The sequence below is a fragment of the Engystomops pustulosus genome, chromosome 9 (assembly GCF_040894005.1).
Source record: "Engystomops pustulosus chromosome 9, aEngPut4.maternal, whole genome shotgun sequence".
Taxonomy (NCBI): Eukaryota; Metazoa; Chordata; class Amphibia; order Anura; family Leptodactylidae; genus Engystomops; species Engystomops pustulosus.
Genome location: NC_092419.1, coordinates 64,342,642 through 64,364,707, shown reverse-complemented (window position 1 = coordinate 64,364,707; position 22,066 = coordinate 64,342,642). Strand labels below are relative to the sequence as shown.

Sequence of the window (22,066 nt, the reverse complement as noted above, 5' to 3'; positions counted from 1 at the left end):
AGGTTCAAAAAGGTCAACGGAACTTGGAATTCCCAGCCAGTCTCCCATGCTGGTACTTGCCAAGCCTTAAGTTGCATTGCTGCTGCGATCTGACGAGAGCAGGCAAATTCAGCTTAGAATGGCCGTTGACAGCAGCTGTTCAATTTGAACCTTCTTTTACTATCTCATATAGAAACTAACACAATTTTCAGGTTAAAAAAGGTCAACAGAACTTAGGATTCCCAGCCAGTCTCCCATGCTGGTACTTGCCAAGCCTTAAGCTGCATTGCTGCTGCGATCTGACGAGAGCAGGCACATTCAGCTTAGAATGGCCGTTGACAGCAGCTGTTCAATTTGAACCTTCTTTTGCTATCTCATAGAGAAACTAACACAATTTTCAGGTTCAAAACGGTCAACGGAACTTGGGATTCCCAGCCAGTCTCCCATGCTGGTACTTGCCAAGCCTTAAGCTGCATTGCTGCTGCGATCTGACGAGAGCAGGCACATTCAGCTTAGAATGGCCGTTGACAGCAGCTGTTCAATTTGAACCGTCTTTTACTATCTCATAGAGAAACTAACACAATTTTCAGGTTCAAAATGGTCAACAGAACTTGAGATTCCCAGCCAGTCTCCCATGCTGGTACTTGCCAAGCCTTAAGCTGCATCGCTGCTGCGATCTGAAAAGAGCACACACATTCAGCTTAGAATGGCCGTTGACAGCAGTTGTTCAATTTGAACCTTCTTCTACTATCTCATAGAGAAACTTACACAATTTTCAGGTTCAAAAAGGTCACCAGAACTTGGGATTCCCAGCCAGTCTCCCATGCTGGTATTTGCCAAGCCTTAAGCTGCATCGCTGCTGCGATCTGACAAGAGCACGCACATTTCGCTTAGAATGGCCGTTGACAGCAGCTTTTCAATTTGAACCTTCTTTTACTATCTCATAGAGAAACTAACACAATTTTCAGGTTCAAAAAGGTCAACAGAACTTGGGATTCCCAGCCAGTCTCCCATGCTGGTACTTGCCAAGCCTTAAGCTGCATTGCTGCTGTGATCTGACGAGAGCAGGCTCATTCAGCTTAGAATGGCCGTTGACAGCAGCTGTTCAATTTGAACCTTCTTTTACTATCTCATAGAGAAACTAACACAATTTTCAGGTTCAAAAAGGTCAACAGAACTTGGGATTCCCAGCCAGTCTCCCATGCTGGTACTTGCCAAGCCTTAAGCTGCATTGCTGCTGCGATCTGACGAGAGCAGGCACATTCAGCTTAGAATGGCCGTTGACAGGAGCTGTTCAATTTGAACCTTCTTTTACTATCTCATAGACAAACTAACACATTTTCAGGTTCAAAAAGGTCAACGGAACTTGGAATTCCCAGCCAGTCTCCCATGCTGGTACTTGCCAAGCCTTAAGCTGCATTGCTGCTGCGATCTGACGAGAGCAGGCACATTCAGCTTAGAATTGCCGTTGACAGCAGCTGTTCAATTTGAACCTTCTTTTACTATCTCATAGAGAAACTAACACAATTTTCAGGTTCAAAAAGGTCAACAGAACTTGGGATTCCCAGCCAGTCTCCCATGCTGGTACTTGCCAAGCCTTAAGCTGCATCGCAGCTGCGATCTGAAAAGAGCACACACATTCAGCTTAGAATGGCCGTTGACAGCAGTTGTTCAATTTGAACCTTCTTCTACTATCTCATAGAGAAACTAACACAATTTTCAGGTTCAAAAAGGTCACCAGAACTTGGGATTCCCAGCCAGTCTCCCATGCTGGTATTTGCCAAGCCTTAAGCTGCATCGCTGCTGCGATCTGACAAGAGCACGCACATTCCGCTTAGAATGGCCGTTGACAGCAGCTTTTCAATTTGAACCTTCTTTTACTATCTCATAGAGAAACTAACACAATTTTCAGGTTCAAAAAGGTCAACGGAACTTGGGATTCCCAGCCAGTCTCCCATGCTGGTACTTGCCAAGCCTTAAGCTGCATTGCTGCTGCGATCTGACGAGAGCAGGCACATTCAGCTTAGAATGGCCGTTGACAGGAGCTGTTCAATTTGAACCTTCTTTTACTATCTCATAGACAAACTAACACATTTTCAGGTTCAAAAAGGTCAACGGAACTTGGAATTCCCAGCCAGTCTCCCATGCTGGTACTTGCCAAGCCTTAAGCTGCATTGCTGCTGCGATCTGACGAGAGCAGGCACATTCAGCTTAGAATTGCCGTCGACAGCAGCTGTTCAATTTGAACCTTCTTTTACTATCTCATAGAGAAACTAACACAATTTTCAGGTTCAAAAAGGTCAACAGAACTTGGGATTCCCAGCCAGTCTCCCATGCTGGTACTTGCCAAGCCTTAAGCTGCATCGCTGCTGCGATCTGAAAAGAGCACACACATTCAGCTTAGAATGGCTGTTGACAGCAGTTGTTCAATTTGAACCTTCTTCTACTATCTCATAGAGAAACTAACACAATTTTCAGGTTCAAAAAGGGCACCAGAACTTGGGATTCCCAGCCAGTCTCCCATGCTGGTATTTGCCAAGCCTTAAGCTGCATCGCTGCTGCGATCTGACAAGAGCACGCACATTCCGCTTGGAAAGGCCGTTGACAGCAGCTTTTCAATTTGAACCTTCTTTTACTATCTCATAGAGAAACTAACACAATTTTCAGGTTCAAAAAGGTCAACAGAATTTGGGATTCCCAGCCAGTCTCCCATGCTGGTACTTGCCAAGCCTTAAGCTGCATTGCTGCTGCGATCTGACGAGAGCAGGCACATTCAGCTTAGAATGGCCATTGACAGCAGCTGTTCAATTTGAACCTTCTTTTACTATCTCATAGAGAAACTAACACAATTTTCAGGTTCAAAAAGGTCAACGGAACTTGGGATTCCCAGCCAGTCTCCCATGCTGGTACTTGCCAAGCCTTAAGCTGCATTGCTGCTGCGATCTGACGAGAGCAGGCACATTCAGCTTAGAATGGCCGTTGACAGCAGCTGTTCAATTTGAACCTTCTTTTACTATCTCATAGAGAAACTAACACATTTTCAGGTTCAAAAAGGTCAACGGAACTTGGAATTCCCAGCCAGTCTCCCATGCTGGTACTTGCCAAGCCTTAAGCTGCATTGCTGCTGCGATCTGACGAGAGCAGGCACATTCAGCTTAGAATGGCCGTTGACAGGAGCTGTTCAATTTGAACCTTCTTTTACTATCTCATAGAGAAACTAACACATTTTCAGGTTCAAAAAGGTCAACGGAACTTGGAATTCCCAGCCAGTCTCCCATGCTGGTACTTGCCAAGCCTTAAGCTGCATTGCTGCTGCGATCTGACGAGAGCAGGCACATTCAGCTTAGAATGGCCATTGACAGCAGCTGTTCAATTTGAACCTTCTTTAACTATCTCATAGAGAAACTAACACAATTTTCAGGTTCAAAAAGGTCAACAGAACTTGGGATTCCCAGCCAGTCTCCCATGCTGGTACTTGCCAAGCCTTAAGCTGCATTGCTGCTGTGATCTGACGAGAGCAGGCTCATTCAGCTTAGAATGGCCATTGACAGCAGCTGTTCAATTTGAACCTTCTTTTGCTATCTCATAGAGAAACTAACACAATTTTCAGGTTCAAAACGGTCAACGGAACTTGGGATTCCCAGCCAGTATCCAATGCTGGTACTTGCCAAGCCTTAAGCTGCATTGCTGCTGCGATCTGACGAGAGCAGGCACATTCAGCTTAGAATTGCCGTCGACAGCAGCTGTTCAATTTGAACCTTCTTTTACTATCTCATAGAGAAACTAACACAATTTTCAGGTTCAAAAAGGTCAACAGAACTTGGGATTCCCAGCCAGTCTCCCATGCTGGTACTTGCCAAGCCTTAAGCTGCATCGCTGCTGCGATCTGAAAAGAGCACAAACATTCAGCTTAGAATGGCCGTTGACAGCAGTTGTTCAATTTGAACCTTCTTCTACTATCTCATAGAGAAACTAACACAATTTTCAGGTTCAAAAAGGTCAACAGAACTTGGGATTCCCAGCCAGTCTCCCATGCTGGAACTTGCCAAGCCTTAAGCTGCATCGCTGCTGCGATCTGACAAGAGCACGCACATTCAGCTTAGAATGGCCGTTGACAGCAGCTGTTCAATTTGAACCTTCTTTTACTATCTCATAGAGAAACTAACATATTTTTCAGGTTAAAAATGGTCAACAGAACTTGGGATTCCCAGCCAGTCTCCCATGCTGGTACTTGCCAAGCCTTAAGCTGCATCGCTGCTGCGATCTGAAGAGAGCAGGCACATTCAGCTTAGAATGGCCATTAACAGCAGCTGTTCAATTTGAACCTTCTTTTACTATCTCATAGAGAAACTAACACAATTTTCAGGTTCAAAAAGGTCAACGGAACTTGGGATTCCCAGCCAGTCTCCCATGCTAGTACTTGCCAAGCCTTAAGCTGCATCGCTGCTGCGATCTGACGAGAGCAGGCACATTCAGCTTAGAATGGCCGTTTACAGCAGCTGTTCAATTTGAACCTTCTTTTACTATCTCATAGAGAAACTAACACAATTTTCAGGTTCAAAAAGGTCAACGGAACTTGGGATTCCCAGCCAGTCTCCCATGCTGGTACTTGCCAAGCCTTAAGCTGCATTGCTGCTGCGATCTGACGAGAGCAGGCACATTCAGCTTAGAATGGCCGTTGACAGGAGCTGTTCAATTTGAACCTTCTTTTACTATCTCATAGAGAAACTAACACATTTTCAGGTTCAAAAAGGTCAACGGAACTTGGAATTCCCAGCCAGTCTCCCATGCTGGTACTTGCCAAGCCTTAAGCTGCATTGCTGCTGCGATCTGACGAGAGCAGGCACATTCAGCTTAGAATGGCCATTGACAGCAGCTGTTCAATTTGAACCTTCTTTAACTATCTCTTAGAGAAACTAACACAATTTTCAGGTTCAAAAAGGTCAACAGAACTTGGGATTCCCAGCCAGTCTCCCATGCTGGTACTTGCCAAGCCTTAAGCTGCATTGCTGCTGTGATCTGACGAGAGCAGACTCATTCAGCTTAGAATGGCCGTTGACAGCAGCTGTTCAATTTGAACCTTCTTTTACTATCTCATAGAGAAACTAACACAATTTTCAGGTTCAAAAAGGTCAACGGAACTTGGGATTCCCAGCCAGTCTCCCATGCTGGTACTTGCCAAGCCTTAAGCTGCATTGCTGCTGCGATCTGACGAGAGCAGGCACATTCAGCTTAGAATGGCCGTTGACAGCAGCTGTTCAATTTGAACCTTCTTTTACTATCTCATAGAGAAACTAACACATTTTCAGGTTCAAAAAGGTCAACGGAACTTGGAATTCCCAGCCAGTCTCCCATGCTGGTACTTGCCAAGCCTTAAGTTGCATTGCTGCTGCAATCTGACGAGAGCAGGCAAATTCAGCTTAGAATGGCCGTTGACAGCAGCTGTTCAATTTGAACCTTCTTTTACTATCTCATATAGAAACTAACACAATTTTCAGGTTCAAAAAGGTCAACAGAACTTGGGATTCCCAGCCAGTCTCCCATGCTGGTACTTGCCAAGCCTTAAGCTGCATCGCTGCTGCGATCTGAAAAGAGCACACGCATTCAGCTTAGAATGGCCGTTGACAGCAGTTGTTCAATTTGAACCTTCTTCTACTATCTCATAGAGAAACTAACACAATTTTCAGGTTCAAAAAGGTCACCAGAACTTGGGATTCCCAGCCAGTCTCCCATGCTGGTACTTGCCAAGCCTTAAGCTGCATCGCTGCTGCGATCTGACAAGAGCACGCACATTCAGCTTAGAATGGCCGTTGACAGCAGCTTTTCAATTTGAACCTTCTTTTACTATCTCATAGAGAAACTAACACAATTTTCAGGTTCAAAAAGGTCAACGGAACTTGGGATTCCCAGCCAGGCTCCCATGCTGGTACTTGCCAAGCCTTAAGCTGCATTGCTGCTGCGATCTGACGAGAGCAGGCACATTCAGCTTAGAATGGCCATTGACAGCAGCTGTTCAATTTGAACCTTCTTTTACTATCTCATAGAGAAACTAACACAATTTTCAGGTTCAAAAAGGTCAACAGAACTTGGGATTCCCAGCCAGTCTCCCATGCTGGTACTTGCCAAGCCTTAAGCTGCATCGCTGCTGCGATCTGACAAGAGCACACACATTAAGCTTAGAATGGCCGTTGACAGCAGTTGTTCAATTTGAACCTTCTTCTACTATCTCATAGAGAAACTAACACAATTTTCAGGTTCAAAAAAGTCACCAGAACTTGGGATTCCCAGCCAGTCTCCCATGCTGGTACTTGCCAAGCCTTAAGCTGCATCGCTGCTGCGATCTGACAAGAGCAAGCACATTCAGCTTAGAATGGCCGTTGACAGCAGCTGTTCAATTTGAACCTTCTTTTACTATCTCATAGAGAAACTAACACAATTTTCAGGTTCAAAAAGGTCAACGGAACTTGGGATTCCCAGCCAGTCTCCCATGCTGGTACTTGCAAAGCCTTAAGCTGCATTGCTGCTGCGATCTGACGAGAGCAGGCACATTCAGCTTAGAATGGCCGTTGACAGCAGCATTTCAAATTGAACCTTCTTTTACTATCTCATAGAGAAACTAAAACAATTTTCAAGTTCAAAAAGGTCAACAGAACTTGGGATTCCCAGCCAGTCTCCCATGCTGGAACTTGCCAAGCCTTAAGCTGCATCGCTGCTGCGATCTGATAAGAGCACGCACATTCAGCTTAGAATGGCCATTGACAGCAGCTGTTCAATTTGAACCTTCTTTTACTATCTCATAGAGAAACTAACATAATTTTCAGGTTAAAAATGGTCAACAGAACTTGAGATTCCCAGCCAGTCTCCCATGCTGGTACTTGCCAAGCCTTAAGCTGCATCACTGCTGCGATCTGACAAGAGCACGCACATTCAGCTTAGAATGGCCGTTGACAGCAGCTGTTCAATTTGAACCTTCTTTTACTATCTCATAGAGAAACTAACACAATTTTCAGGTTAAAAATGGTCAACAGAACTTGGGATTCCCAGCCAGTCTCCCATGCTGGTACTTGCCAAGCCTTAAGCTGCATCGCTGCTGCGATCTGACAAGAGCACGCACATTCAGCTTAGAATGGCCGTTTACAGCAGCTGTTCAATTTGAACCTTCTTTTACTATCTCATAGAGAAACTAACACAATTTTCAGGTTCAAAAAGGTCAACAGAACTTGGGATTCCCAGCCAGTCTCCCATGCTGGTACTTGCCAAGGCTTAAGCTGCATTGCTGCTGCGATCTGACGAGAGCAGGCACATTCAGCTTAGAATTGCCGTTGACAGCAGCTGTTCAATTTGAACCTTCTTTTACTATCTCATAGAGAAACTAACACATTTTCAGGTTCAAAAAGGTCAACGGAGCTTGGGATTCCCAGCCAGTCTCCCATGCTGGTACTTGCCAAGCCTTAAGCTGCATCGCTGCTACGATCTGAAAAGAGCACACACATTCAGCTTAGAATGGCCGTTGACAGCAGCTGTTCAATTTGAACCTTCTTTTACTATCTCATAGAGAAACTAACACAATTTTCAGGTTAAAAATGGTCAACAGAACTTGGGATTCCCAGCCAGTCTCCCATGCTGGTACTTGCCAAGCCTTAAGCTGCATCGCTGCTGCGATCTGACAAGAGCACGCACATTCAGCTTAGAATGGCCGTTTACAGCAGCTGTTCAATTTGAACCTTCTTTTACTATCTCATAGAGAAACTAACACAATTTTCAGGTTCAAAAAGGTCAACAGAACTTGGGATTCCCAGCCAGTCTCCCATGCTGGTACTTGCCAAGGCTTAAGCTGCATTTGCTGCTGCGATCTGACGAGAGCAGGCACATTCAGCTTAGAATTGCCGTTGACAGCAGCTGTTCAATTTGAACCTTCTTTTACTATCTCATAGAGAAACTAACACATTTTCAGGTTCAAAAAGGTCAACGGAGCTTGGGATTCCCAGCCAGTCTCCCATGCTGGTACTTGCCAAGCCTTAAACTGCATCGCTGCTACAATCTGAAAAGAGCACACACATTCAGCTTAGAATGGCCGTTGACAGCAGTTGTTCAATTTGAACCTTCTTCTACTATCTCATAGAGAAACTAACACAATTTTCAGGTTCAAAAAGGGCACCAGAACTTGGGATTCCCAGCCAGTCTCCCATGCTGGTATTTGCCAAGCCTTAAGCTGCATCGCTGCTGCGATCTGACAAGAGCACGCACATTCCGCTTGGAAAGGCCGTTGACAGCAGCTTTTCAATTTGAACCTTCTTTTACTATCTCATAGAGAAACTAACACAATTTTCAGGTTCAAAAAGGTCAACAGAATTTGGGATTCCCAGCCAGTCTCCCATGCTGGTACTTGCCAAGCCTTAAGCTGCATTGCTGCTGCGATCTGACGAGAGCAGGCACATTCAGCTTAGAATGGCCATTGACAGCAGCTGTTCAATTTGAACCTTCTTTTACTATCTCATAGAGAAACTAACACAATTTTCAGGTTCAAAAAGGTCAACGGAACTTGGGATTCCCAGCCAGTCTCCCATGCTGGTACTTGCCAAGCCTTAAGCTGCATTGCTGCTGCGATCTGACGAGAGCAGGCACATTCAGCTTAGAATGGCCGTTGACAGCAGCTGTTCAATTTGAACCTTCTTTTACTATCTCATAGAGAAACTAACACATTTTCAGGTTCAAAAAGGTCAACGGAACTTGGAATTCCCAGCCAGTCTCCCATGCTGGTACTTGCCAAGCCTTAAGCTGCATTGCTGCTGCGATCTGACGAGAGCAGGCACATTCAGCTTAGAATGGCCGTTGACAGCAGCTGTTCAATTTGAACCTTCTTTTACTATCTCATAGAGAAACTAACACATTTTCAGGTTCAGAAAGGTCAACGGAACTTGGAATTCCCAGCCAGTCTCCCATGCTGGTACTTGCCAAGCCTTAAGCTGCATTGCTGCTGCGATCTGACGAGAGCAGGCACATTCAGCTTAGAATGGCCATTGACAGCAGCTGTTCAATTTGAACCTTCTTTAACTATCTCATAGAGAAACTAACACAATTTTCAGGTTCAAAAAGGTCAACAGAACTTGGGATTCCCAGCCAGTCTCCCATGCTGGTACTTGCCAAGCCTTAAGCTGCATTGCTGCTGTGATCTGACGAGAGCAGGCTCATTCAGCTTAGAATGGCCGTTGACAGCAGCTGTTCAATTTGAACCTTCTTTTACTATCTTATAGAGAAACTAACACAATTTTCAGGTTCAAAAAGGTCAACGGAACTTGGGATTCCCAGCCAGTCTCCCATGCTGGTACTTGCCAAGCCTTAAGCTGCATTGCTGCTGCGATCTGACGAGAGCAGGCACATTCAGCTTAGAATGGCCGTTGACAGCAGCTGTTCAATTTGAACCTTCTTTTACTATCTCATAGAGAAACTAACACATTTTCAGGTTCAAAAAGGTCAACGGAACTTGGAATTCCCAGCCAGTCTCCCATGCTGGTACTTGCCAAGCCTTAAGTTGCATTGCTGCTGCAATCTGACGAGAGCAGGCAAATTCAGCTTAGAATGGCCGTTGACAGCAGCTGTTCAATTTGAACCTTCTTTTACTATCTCATATAGAAACTAACACAATTTTCAGGTTCAAAAAGGTCAACAGAACTTGGGATTCCCAGCCAGTCTCCCATGCTGGTACTTGCCAAGCCTTAAGCTGCATCGCTGCTGCGATCTGAAAAGAGCACACGCATTCAGCTTAGAATGGCCGTTGACAGCAGTTGTTCAATTTGAACCTTCTTCTACTATCTCATAGAGAAACTAACACAATTTTCAGGTTCAAAAAGGTCACCAGAACTTGGGATTCCCAGCCAGTCTCCCATGCTGGTACTTGCCAAGCCTTAAGCTGCATCGCTGCTGCGATCTGACAAGAGCACGCACATTCAGCTTAGAATGGCCGTTGACAGCAGCTTTTCAATTTGAACCTTCTTTTACTATCTCATAGAGAAACTAACACAATTTTCAGGTTCAAAAAGGTCAACGGAACTTGGGATTCCCAGCCAGTCTCCCATGCTGGTACTTGCCAAGCCTTAAGTTGCATTGCTGCTGCGATCTGACGAGAGCAGGCACATTCAGCTTAGAATGGCCATTGACAGCAGCTGTTCAATTTGAACCTTCTTTTACTATCTCATAGAGAAACTAACACAATTTTCAGGTTCAAAAAGGTCAACAGAACTTGGGATTCCCAGCCAGACTCCCATGCTGGTACTTGCCAAGCCTTAAGCTGCATCGCTGCTGCGATCTGACAAGAGCACACACATTAAGCTTAGAATGGCCGTTGACAGCAGTTGTTCAATTTGAACCTTCTTCTACTATCTCATAGAGAAACTAACACAATTTTCAGGTTCAAAAAAGTCACCAGAACTTGGGATTCCCAGCCAGTCTCCCATGCTGGTACTTGCCAAGCCTTAAGCTGCATCGCTGCTGCGATCTGACAAGAGCACGCACATTCAGCTTAGAATGGCCGTTGACAGCAGCTGTTCAATTTGAACCTTCTTTTACTATCTCATAGAGAAACTAACACAATTTTCAGGTTCAAAAATGTCAACGGAACTTGGGATTCCCAGCCAGTCTCCCATGCTGGTACTTGCAAAGCCTTAAGCTGCATTGCTGCTGCGATCTGACGAGAGCAGGCACATTCAGCTTAGAATGGCCTTTGACAGCAGCATTTCAAATTGAACCTTCTTTTACTATCTCATAGAGAAACTAAAACAATTTTCAAGTTCAAAAAGGTCAACAGAACTTGGGATTCCCAGCCAGTCTCCCATGCTGGAACTTGCCAAGCCTTAAGCTGCATCGCTGCTGCGATCTGACAAGAGCACGCACATTCAGCTTAGAATGGCCGTTGACAGCAGCTGTTCAATTTGAACCTTCTTTTACTATCTCATAGAGAAACTAACATAATTTTCAGGTTAAAAATGGTCAACAGAACTTGAGATTCCCAGCCAGTCTCCCATGCTGGTACTTGCCAAGCCTTAAGCTGCATCGCTGCTGCGATCTGACAAGAGCACGCACATTCAGCTTAGAATGGCCGTTGACAGCAGCTGTTCAATTTGAACCTTCTTTTACTATCTCATAGAGAAACTAACACAATTTTCAGGTTAAAAATGGTCAACAGAACTTGGGATTCCCAGCCAGTCTCCCATGCTGGTACTTGCCAAGCCTTAAGCTGCATCGCTGCTGCGATCTGACAAGAGCACGCACATTCAGCTTAGAATGGCCGTTTACAGCAGCTGTTCAATTTGAACCTTCTTTTACTATCTCATAGAGAAACTAACACAATTTTCAGGTTCAAAAAGGTCAACAGAACTTGGGATTCCCAGCCAGTCTCCCATGCTGGCACTTGCCAAGCCTTAAGCTGCATTGCTGCTGCGATCTGACGAGAGCAGGCACATTCAGCTTAGAATTGCCGTTGACAGCAGCTGTTCAATTTGAACCTTCTTTTACTATCTCATAGAGAAACTAACACATTTTCAGGTTCAAAAAGGTCAACGGAGCTTGGGATTCCCAGCCAGTCTCCCATGCTGGTACTTGCCAAGCCTTAAGCTGCATCGCTGCTACGATCTGAAAAGAGCACACACATTCAGCTTAGAATGGCCGTTGACAGCAGTTGTTCAATTTGAACCTTCTTCTACTATCTCATAGAGAAACTAACACAATTTTCAGGTTCAAAAAGGTCAACGGAACTTGGGATTCCCAGCCAGTCTCCCATGCTGGTACTTGCCAAGCCTTAAGCTGCATCGCTGCTGCGATCTGACAAGAGCACGCACATTCAGCTTAAAATTGCCGTTGACAGCAGCTTTTCAATTTGAACCTTCTTTTACTATCTCATACAGAAACTAACACAATTTTCAGGTTCAAAAAGGTCAACGGAACTTGGGATTCCCAGCCAGTCTCCCATGCTGGTACTTGCCAAGCCTTAAGCTGCATTGCTGCTGCGATCTGACGAGAGCAGGCACATTCAGCTTAGAATGGCCATTGACAGCAGCTGTTCAATTTGAACCTTCTTTTACTATCTCATAGAGAAACTAACACAATTTTAAGGTTCAAAAAGGTCAACAGAACTTGGGATTCCCAGCCAGTCTCCCATGCTGGTACTTGCCAAGCCTTAAGCTGCATCGCTGCTGCGATCTGACAAGAGCACAAACATTCAGCTTAGAATGGCCGTTGACAGCAGTTGTTCAATTTGAACCTTCTTCTACTATCTCATAGAGAAACTAACACAATTTTCAGGTTCAAAAAAGTCACCAGAACTTGGGATTCCCAGCCAGTCTCCCATGCTGGTACTTGCCAAGCCTTAAGCTGCATCGCTGCTGCGATCTGACAAAAGCACGCACATTCAGCTTAGAATGGCCGTTAACAGCAGCTGTTCAATTTGAACCTTCTTTTACTATCTCATAGAGAAACTAAAACAATTTTCAAGTTCAAAAAGGTCAACAGAACTTGGGATTCCCAGCCAGTCTCCCATGCTGGTACTTGCCAAGCCTTAAGCTGCATCGCTGCTGCGATCTGACAAGAGCACGCACATTCAGCTTAAAATTGCCGTTGACAGCAGCTTTTCAATTTGAACCTTCTTTTACTATCTCATACAGAAACTAACACAATTTTCAGGTTCAAAAAGGTCAACGGAACTTGGGATTCCCAGCCAGTCTCCCATGCTGGTACTTGCCAAGCCTTAAGCTGCATTGCTGCTGCGATCTGACGAGAGCAGGCACATTCAGCTTAGAATGGCCATTGACAGCAGCTGTTCAATTTGAACCTTCTTTTACTATCTCATAGAGAAACTAACACAATTTTAAGGTTCAAAAAGGTCAACAGAACTTGGGATTCCCAGCCAGTCTCCCATGCTGGTACTTGCCAAGCCTTAAGCTGCATCGCTGCTGCGATCTGACAAGAGCACAAACATTCAGCTTAGAATGGCCGTTGACTGCAGTTGTTCAATTTGAACCTTCTTCTACTATCTCATAGAGAAACTAACACAATTTTCAGGTTCAAAAAAGTCACCAGAACTTGGGATTCCCAGCCAGTCTCCCATGCTGGTACTTGCCAAGCCTTAAGCTGCATCGCTGCTGCGATCTGACAAAAGCACGCACATTCAGCTTAGAATGGCCGTTAACAGCAGCTGTTCAATTTGAACCTTCTTTTACTATCTCATAGAGAAACTAAAACAATTTTCAAGTTCAAAAAGGTCAACAGAACTTGGGATTCCCAGCCAGTCTCCCATGCTGGAACTTGCCAAGCCGTAAGCTGCATCGCTGCTGCGATCTGACAAGAGCACGCACATTCAGCTTAGAATGGCCGTTGACAGCAGCTGCTCAATTTGAACCTTCTTTTACTATCTCATAGAGAAACTAACACAATTTTCAGGTTCAAAAAGGTCAACGGAACTTGGGATTCCCAGCCAGTCTCCCATGCTGGTACTTGCCAAGCCTTAAGCTGCATTGCTGCTGCGATCTGACGAGAGCAGGCACATTCAGCTTAGAATGGCCATTGACAGCAGCTGTTCAATTTGAACCTTCTTTTACTATCTCATAGAGAAACTAACACAATTTTCAGGTTCAAAAAGGTCAACGGAACTTGGGATTCCCAGCCAGTCTCCCATGCTGGTACTTGCCAAGCCTTAAGCTGCATTGCTGCTGCGATCTGACAAGAGCAGGCACATTCAGCTTAGAATGGCCGTTGACAGCAGCATTTCAAATTGAACCTTCTTTTACTATCTCATAGAGAAACTAAAACAATTTTCAAGTTTAAAAAGGTCAACAGAACTTGGGATTCCCAGCCAGTCTCCCATGCTGGAACTTGCCAAGCCGTAAGCTGCATCGCTGCTGTGATCTGACAAGAGCACGCACATTCAGCTTAGAATGACCGTTGACAGCACCTGCTCAATTTGAACCTTCTTTTACTATCTCATAGAGAAACTAACACAATTTTCAGGTTCAAAAAGGTCAACGGAACTTGGGATTCCCAGCCAGTCTCCCATGCTGGTACTTGCCAAGCCTTAAGCTGCATTGCTGCTGCGATCTGACGAGAGCAGGCACATTCAGCTTAGAATGGCCATTGACAGCAGCTGTTCAATTTGAACCTTCTTTTACTATCTCATAGAGAAACTAACACAATTTTCAGGTTCAAAAAGGTCAACAGAACTTGGGATTCCCAGCCAGTCTCCCATGCTGGTACTTGCCAAGCCTTAAGCTGCATCGCTGCTGCGATCTGACAAGAGCACACACATTCAGCTTAGAATGGCCGTTGACAGCAGTTGTTCAATTTGAACCTTCTTCTACTATCTCATAGAGAAACTAACACAATTTTCAGGTACAAAAAAGTCACCAGAACTTGGGATTCCCAGCCAGTCTCCCATGCTGGTACTTGCCAAGCCTTAAGCTGCATCGCTGCTGCGATCTGACAAGAGCACGCACATTCAGCTTAGAATGGCCGTTGACAGCAGCTGTTCAATTTGAACCTTCTTTTACTATCTCATAGAGAAACTAACACAATTTTCAGGTTCAAAAAGGTCAACGGAACTTGGGATTCCCAGCCAGTCTCCCATGCTGGTACTTGCCAAGCCTTAAGCTGCATTGCTGCTGCGATCTGACAAGAGCAGGCACATTAAGCTTAGAATGGCCGTTGACAGCAGCATTTCAAATTCAACCTTCTTTTACTATCTCATAGAGAAACTAAAACAATTTTCAAGTTCAACAGAACTTGGGATTCCCAGCCAGTCTCCCATGCTGGAACTTGCCAAGCCTTAAGCTGCATCGCTGCTGCGATCTGACAAGAGCACGCACATTCAGCTTAGAATGGCCGTTGACAGCAACAGTTCAATTTGAACCTTCTTTCACTATCTCATAGAGAAACTAACACAATTTTCAGGTTCAAAAAGGTCAACGGAACTTGGGATTCCCAGCCAGTCTCCCATGCTGGTACTTGCCAAGCCTTAAGCTGCATTGCTGCTGCGATCTGACGAGAGCAGGCACATTCAGCTTAGAATGGCCATTGACGGCAGCTGTTCAATTTGAACCTTCTTTTGCTATCTCATAGAGAAACTAACACAATTTTCAGGTTAAAAAAGGTCAACGGAACTTGGGATTCCCAGCCAGTCTCCCATGCTGGTACTTGCCAAGCCTTAAGCTGCATTGCTGCTGCGATCTGACGAGAGCAGGCACATTCAGCTTAGAATGGCCATTGACAGCAGTTGTTCAATTTGAACCTTCTTCTACTATCTCATATAGAAACTAACACAATTTTCAGGTTCAAAAAGGTCACCAGAACTTGGGATTCCAAGCCAGTCTCCCATGCTGGTACTTGCCAAGCCTTAAGCTGCATCGCTGCTGCGATCTGACAAGAGCACGCACATTCAGCTTAGAATGGCCGTTGACAGCAGCTGTTCAATTTGAACCTTCTTTTACTATCTCATAGAGAAACTTACACAATTTTCAGGTTCAAAAAGGGCAACGGAAGTTTGGATTCCCATGCTGGTACTTGCCAAGCCTTAAGCTGCATTGCTGCTGCGATCTGGCGAGAGCAGGCACATTCAGCTTAGAATGGCCATTGACAGCAGTTGTTCAATTTGAACCTTCTTCTACTATCTTATATAGAAACTAACACAATTTTCAGGTTCAAGAAGGTCACCAGAACTTGGGATTCCAAGCCAGTCTCCCATGCTGGTACTTGCCAAGCCTTAAGCTGCATTGCTGCTGCAATCTGACAAGAGCAGGCACATTCAGCTTAGAATGGCCGTTGACAGCAGCTGTTCAATTTGAACCTTCTTTTGCTATCTCATAGAGAAACTAACACAATTTTCAGGTTCAAAAAGGTCACCAGAACTTGGGATTCCCAGCCAGTCTCCCATGCTGGTACTTGCCAAGACCTAAGCTGCATCGCTGCTGCGATCTGACAAGAGCACACACATTCAGCTTAGAATGGCCGTTGACAGCAGTTGTTCAATTTGAACCTTCTTCTACTATCTCATAGAGAAACTAACACAATTTTCAGGTTCAAAAAAGTCACCAGAACTTGGGATTCCAAGCCAGTCTCCCATGCTGGTACTTGCCAAGCCTTAATCTGCATCGCTGCTGCGATCTGACAAGAGCACGCACATTCAGCTTAGAATGGCCGTTGACAGCAGCTGTTCAATTTGAACCTTCTTTTACTATCTCATAGAGAAACTAACACAATTTTCAGGTTCAAAAAGGTCAACGGAACTTGGGATTGCCAGCCAGTCTCCCATGCTGGTACTTGCCAAGCCTTAAGCTGCATTGCTGCTGCGATCTGACGAGAGCAGGCACATTCAGCTTAGAATTGCCGTTGACAGCAGCTGTTCAATTTGAACCTTCTTTTACTATCTCATAGAGAAACTAACACATTTTCAGGTTCAAAAAGGTCAACGGAACTTGGGATTCCCAGCCAGTCTCCCATGCTGGTACTTGACAATCCTTAAGCTGCATCGCTGCTACGATCTGAAAAGAGCACACACATTCAGCTTAGAATGGCCGTTGACAGCAGTTGTTCAATTTGAACCTTCTTCTACTATCTCATAGAGAAACTAACACAATTTTCAGGTTCAAAAAGGTCAACGGAACTTGGGATTCCCAGCCAGTCTCCCATGCTGGTACTTGCCAAGCCTTAAGCTGCATCGCTGCTGCGATCTGACAAGAGCACGCACATTCAGCTTAGAATTGCCGTTGACAGCAGCTTTTCAATTTGAACCTTCTTTTACTATCTCATACAGAAACTAACACAATTTTCAGGTTCAAAAAGGTCAACGGAACTTCGGATTCCCAGCCAGTCTCCCATGCTGGTACTTGCCAAGCCTTAAGCTGCATTGCTGCTGCGATCTGACGAGAGCAGGCACATTCAGCTTAGAATGGCCATTGACAGCAGCTGTTCAATTTGAACCTTCTTTTACTATTTCATAGAGAAACTAACACAATTTTCAGGTTCAAAACGGTCAACAGAACTTGGGATTCCCAGCCAGTCTCCCATGCTGGTACTTGCCAAGCCTTAAGCTGCATCGCTGCTGCGATCTGACAAGAGCACAAACATTCAGCTTAGAATGGCCGTTGACAGCAGTTGTTCAATTTGAACCTTCTTCTACTATCTCATAGAGAAACTAACACAATTTTCAGGTTCAAAAAAGTCACCAGAACTTGGGATTCCCAGCCAGTCTCCCATGCTGGTACTTGCCAAGCCTTAAGCTGCATCGCTGCTGCGATCTGACAAGAGCACGCACATTCAGCTTAGAATGGCCGTTGACAGCAGCTGTTCAATTTGAACCTTCTTTTACTATCTCATAGAGAAACTAAAACAATTTTCAAGTTCAAAAAGGTCAACAGAACTTGGGATTCCCAGCCAGTCTCCCATGCTGGAACTTGCCAAGCCTTAAGCTGCATCGCTGCTGCGATCTGACAAGAGCACGCACATTCAGCTTAGAATGGCCGTTGACAGCAGCTGTTCAATTTGAACCTTCTTTTACTATCTCATAGAGAAACTAACACAATTTTCAGGTTCAAAAAGGTCAACAGCACTTGGGATTCCCAACCAGTCTCCCATGCTGGTACTTGCCAAGCCTTAAGCTGCATTGCTGCTGCGATCTGACGAGAGCAGGCACATTCAGCTTAGAATGGCCGTTGACGGCAGCTGTTCAATTTGAACCTTCTTTTGCTATCTCATAGAGAAACTAACACAATTTTCAGGTTAAAAAAGGTCAACGGAACTTGGGATTCCCAGCCAGTCTCCCATGCTGGTACTTGCCAAGCCTTAAGCTGCATTGCTGCTGTGATCTGACAAGAGCAGGCACATTCAGCTTAGAATGGCCATTGACAGCAGTTGTTCAATTTGAACCTTCTTCTACTATCTCATATAGAAACTAACACAATTTTCAGGTTCAAGAAGGTCACCAGAACTTGGGATTCCAAGCCAGTCTCCCATGCTGGTACTTGCCAAGCCTTAAGCTGCATCGCTGCTGCAATCTGACAAGAGCACGCACATTCAGCTTAGAATGGCCGTTGACAGCAGCTGTTCAATTTGAACCTTCTTTTACTATCTCATAGAGAAAATAACACAATTTTCAGGTTCAAAAAGGGCAACGGAACTTGGGATTCCCATGCTGGTACTTGCCAAGCCTTAAGCTGCATTGCTGCTGCGATCTGGCGAGAGCAGGCACATTCAGCTTAGAATGGCCATTGACAGCAATTGTTCAATTTGAACCTTCTTCTACTATTTTATATAGAAACTAACACAATTTTCAGGTTCAAGAAGGTCACCAGAACTTGGGATTCCAAGCCAGTCTCCCATGCTGGTACTTGCCAAGCCTTAAGCTGCATTGCTGCTGCAATCTGACAAGAGCAGGCACATTCAGCTTAGAATGGCCGTTGACAGCAGCTGTTCAATTTGAACCTTCTTTTGCTATCTCATAGAGAAACTAACACAATTTTCAGGTTCAAAAAGGTCACCAGAACTTGGGATTCCAAGCCAGTCTCCCATGCTGGTACTTGCCAAGCCTTAAGCTGCATTGCTGCTGCGATCTGACGAGAGCAGGCACATTCAGCTTAGAATGGCCGTTGACAGCAGCTGTTCAATTTGAACCTTCTTTTACTATCTCATAGAGAAACTAACACAATTTTCAGGTTCAAAACGGTCAACGGAACTTGGGATTCCCAACCAGTCTCCCATGCTGGTACTTGCCAAGCCTTAAGCTGCATTGCTGCTGCGATCTGACGAGAGCAGGCACATTCAGCTTAGAATGGCCGTTGACAGCAGCTGTTCAATTTGAACCTTCTTTTACTATCTCATAGAGAAACTAACACAATTTTCAGGTTCAAAAAGGTCAACAGAACTTGGGATTCCAAGTCAGTCTCCCATGCTGGTACTTGCCAAGACCTAAGCTGCATCGCTGCTGCGATCTGACAAGAGCACACACATTCAGCTTAGAATGGCCGTTGACAGCAGTTGTTCAATTTGAACCTTCTTCTACTATCTCATAGAGAAACTAACACAATTTTCAGGTTCAAAAAAGTCACCAGAACTTGGGATTCCCAGCCAGTCTCCCATGCTGGTACTTGCCAAGCCTTAAGCTGCATCGCTGCTGCGATCTGACAAGAGCACGCACATTCAGCTTAGAATGGCCGTTGACAGCAGCTGTTCAATTTGAACCTTCTTTTACTATCTCATAGAGAAACTAACACAATTTTCAGGTTCAAAAAGGTCAACGGAACTTGGGATTCCCAGCCAGTCTCCCATGCTGGTACTTGCCAAGCCTTAAGCTGCATTGCTGCTGCGATCTGACAAGAGCAGGCACATTCAGCTTAGAATGGCCGTTGACAGCAGCATTTCAAATTGAACCTTCTTTTACTATCTCATAGAGAAACTAAAACAATTTTCAAGTTCAAAAAGGTCAACAGAACTTGGGATTCCCAGCCAGTCTCCCATGCTGGAACTTGCCAAGCCTTAAGCTGCATCGCTGCTGCGATCTGACAAGAGCACGCACATTCAGCTTAGAATGGCCGTTGACAGCAGTTGTTCAATTTGAACCTTCTTCTACTATCTCATAGAGAAACTAACACAATTTTCAGGTTCAAAAAAGTCACCAGAACTTGGGATTCCCAGCCAGTCTCCCATGCTGGTACTTGCCAAGCCTTAAGCTGCATCGCTGCTGCGATCTGACAAGAGCACGCACATTCAGCTTAGAATGGCCGTTGACAGCAGCTGTTCAATTTGAACCTTCTTTTACTATCTCATAGAGAAACTAAAACAATTTTCAAGTTCAAAAAAGTCAACAGAACTTGGGATTCCCAGCCAGTCTCCCATGCTGGAACTTGCCAAGCCTTATACTGCATCGCTGCTGCGATCTGACAAGAGCACGCACATTCAGCTTAGAATGGCCGTTGACAGCAGCTGTTCAATTTGAACCTTCTTTTACTATCTCATAGAGAAAATAACACAATTTTCAGGTTCAAAAAGGTCAACAGCACTTGGGATTCCCAACCAGTCTCCCATGCTGGTACTTGCCAAGCCTTAAGCTGCATTGCTGCTGCGATCTGACGAGAGCAGGCACATTCAGCTTAGAATGGCCGTTGACGGCAGCTGTTCAATTTGAACCTTCTTTTGCTATCTCATAGAGAAACTAACACAATTTTCAGGTTAAAAAAGGTCAACGGAACTTGGGATTCCCAGCCAGTCTCCCATGCTGGTACTTGCCAAGCCTTAAGCTGCATTGCTGCTGCGATCTGACGAGAGCAGGCACATTCAGCTTAGAATGGCCATTGACAGCAGTTGTTCAATTTGAACCTTCTTCTACTATCTCATATAGAAACTAACACAATTTTCAGGTTCAAAAAGGTCACCAGAACTTGGGATTCCAAGCCAGTCTCCCATGCTGGTACTTGCCAAGCCTTAAGCTGCATCGCTGCTGCGATCTGACAAGAGCACGCACATTCAGCTTAGAATGGCCGTTGACAGCAGCTGTTCAATTTGAACCTTCTTTTACTATCTCATAGAGAAAATAACACAATTTTCAGGTTCAAAAAGGTCACCAGAACTTGGGATTCCAAGCCAGTCTCCCATGCTGGTACTTGCCAAGCCTTAAGCTGCATCACTGCTGCGATCTGACAAGAGCACGCACATTCAGCTTAGAATGGCCGTTGACAGCAGCTGTTCAATTTGAACCTTCTTTTACTATCTCATAGAGAAACTAACACATTTTCAGGTTCAAAAAGGTCAACAGAACTTGGGATTCCCAGCCAGTCTCCCATGCTGGTACTTGCCAAGCCTTAAGCTGCATTGCTGCTGCGATCTGACGAGAGCAGGCACATTCAGCTTAGAATGGCCATTGACAGCAGCTGTTCAATTTGAACCTTCTTTTACTATCTCATAGAGAAACTAACACAATTTTCAGGTTCAAAAAGGTCAACAGAACTTGGGATTCCAAGCCAGTCTCCCATGCTGGTACTTGCCAAGCCTTAAGCTGCATCGCTGCTGCGATCTGACAAGAGCACGCACATTCAGCTTAGAATGGCCGTTGACAGCAGCTGTTCAATTTGAACCTTCTTTTACTATCTCATAGAGAAACTAACACAATTTTCAGGTTCAAAAAGGTCAACGGAACTTGGGATTCCCAGCCAGTCTCCCATGCTGGTACTTGCCAAGCCTTAAGCTGCATTGCTGCTGCGATCTGACAAGAGCAGGCACATTCAGCTTAGAATGGCCGTTGACAGCAGCATTTCAAATTGAACCTTCTTTTACTATCTCATAGAGAAACTAAAATAATTTTCAAGTTCAAAAAGGTCAACAGAACTTGGGATTCCCAGCCAGTCTCCCATGCTGGAACTTGCCAAGCCTTAAGCTGCATCGCTGCTGCGATCTGACAAGAGCACGCACATTCAGCTTAGAATGGCCGTTGACAGCAGCTGTTCAATTTGAACCTTCTTTTACTATCTCATAGAGAAACTAACACAATTTTCAGGTTCAAAAAGGTCAACAGAACTTGGGATTCCCAGCCAGTCTCCCATGCTGGTACTTGCCAAGCCTTAAGCTGCATTGCTGCTGTGATCTGACGAGAGCAGGCACATTCAGCTTAGAATGGCCATCAACAGCAGTTGTTCAATTTGAACCTTCTTCTACTATCTCATATAGAAACTAACACAATTTTCAGGTTCAAAAAGGTCACCAGAACTTGGGATTCCAAGCCAGTCTCCCATGCTGGTACTTGCCAAGCCTTAAGCTGCATCGCTGCTGCGATCTGACAAGAGCACGCACATTCAGCTTAGAATGGCCGTTGACAGCAGCTGTTCAATTTGAACCTTCTTTTACTATCTCATAGAGAAACTAACACAATTTTCAGGTTCAAAAAGGGCAACGGAACTTGGGATTCCCAGCCAGTCTCCCATGCTGGTACTTGCCAAGCCTTAAGCTGCATTGCTGCTGCGATCTGGCGAGAGCAGGCACATTCAGCTTAGAATGGCCATTGACAGCAGTTGTTCAATTTGAACCTTCTTCTACTATCTTATATAGAAACTAACACAATTTT

General features: G+C 44.9%; 2 pseudogenes; both read right to left on the bottom strand.

Moving 5' to 3' along the window:
• Nucleotides 1–17,556: 17,556 nt before the first annotated feature.
• On the bottom strand, nucleotides 17,557–17,674 carry LOC140095754 (5S ribosomal RNA; annotated as a pseudogene).
• Nucleotides 17,675–20,001: 2,327 nt separating this feature from the next.
• On the bottom strand, nucleotides 20,002–20,119 carry LOC140095752 (5S ribosomal RNA; annotated as a pseudogene).
• Nucleotides 20,120–22,066: the final 1,947 nt, after the last annotated feature.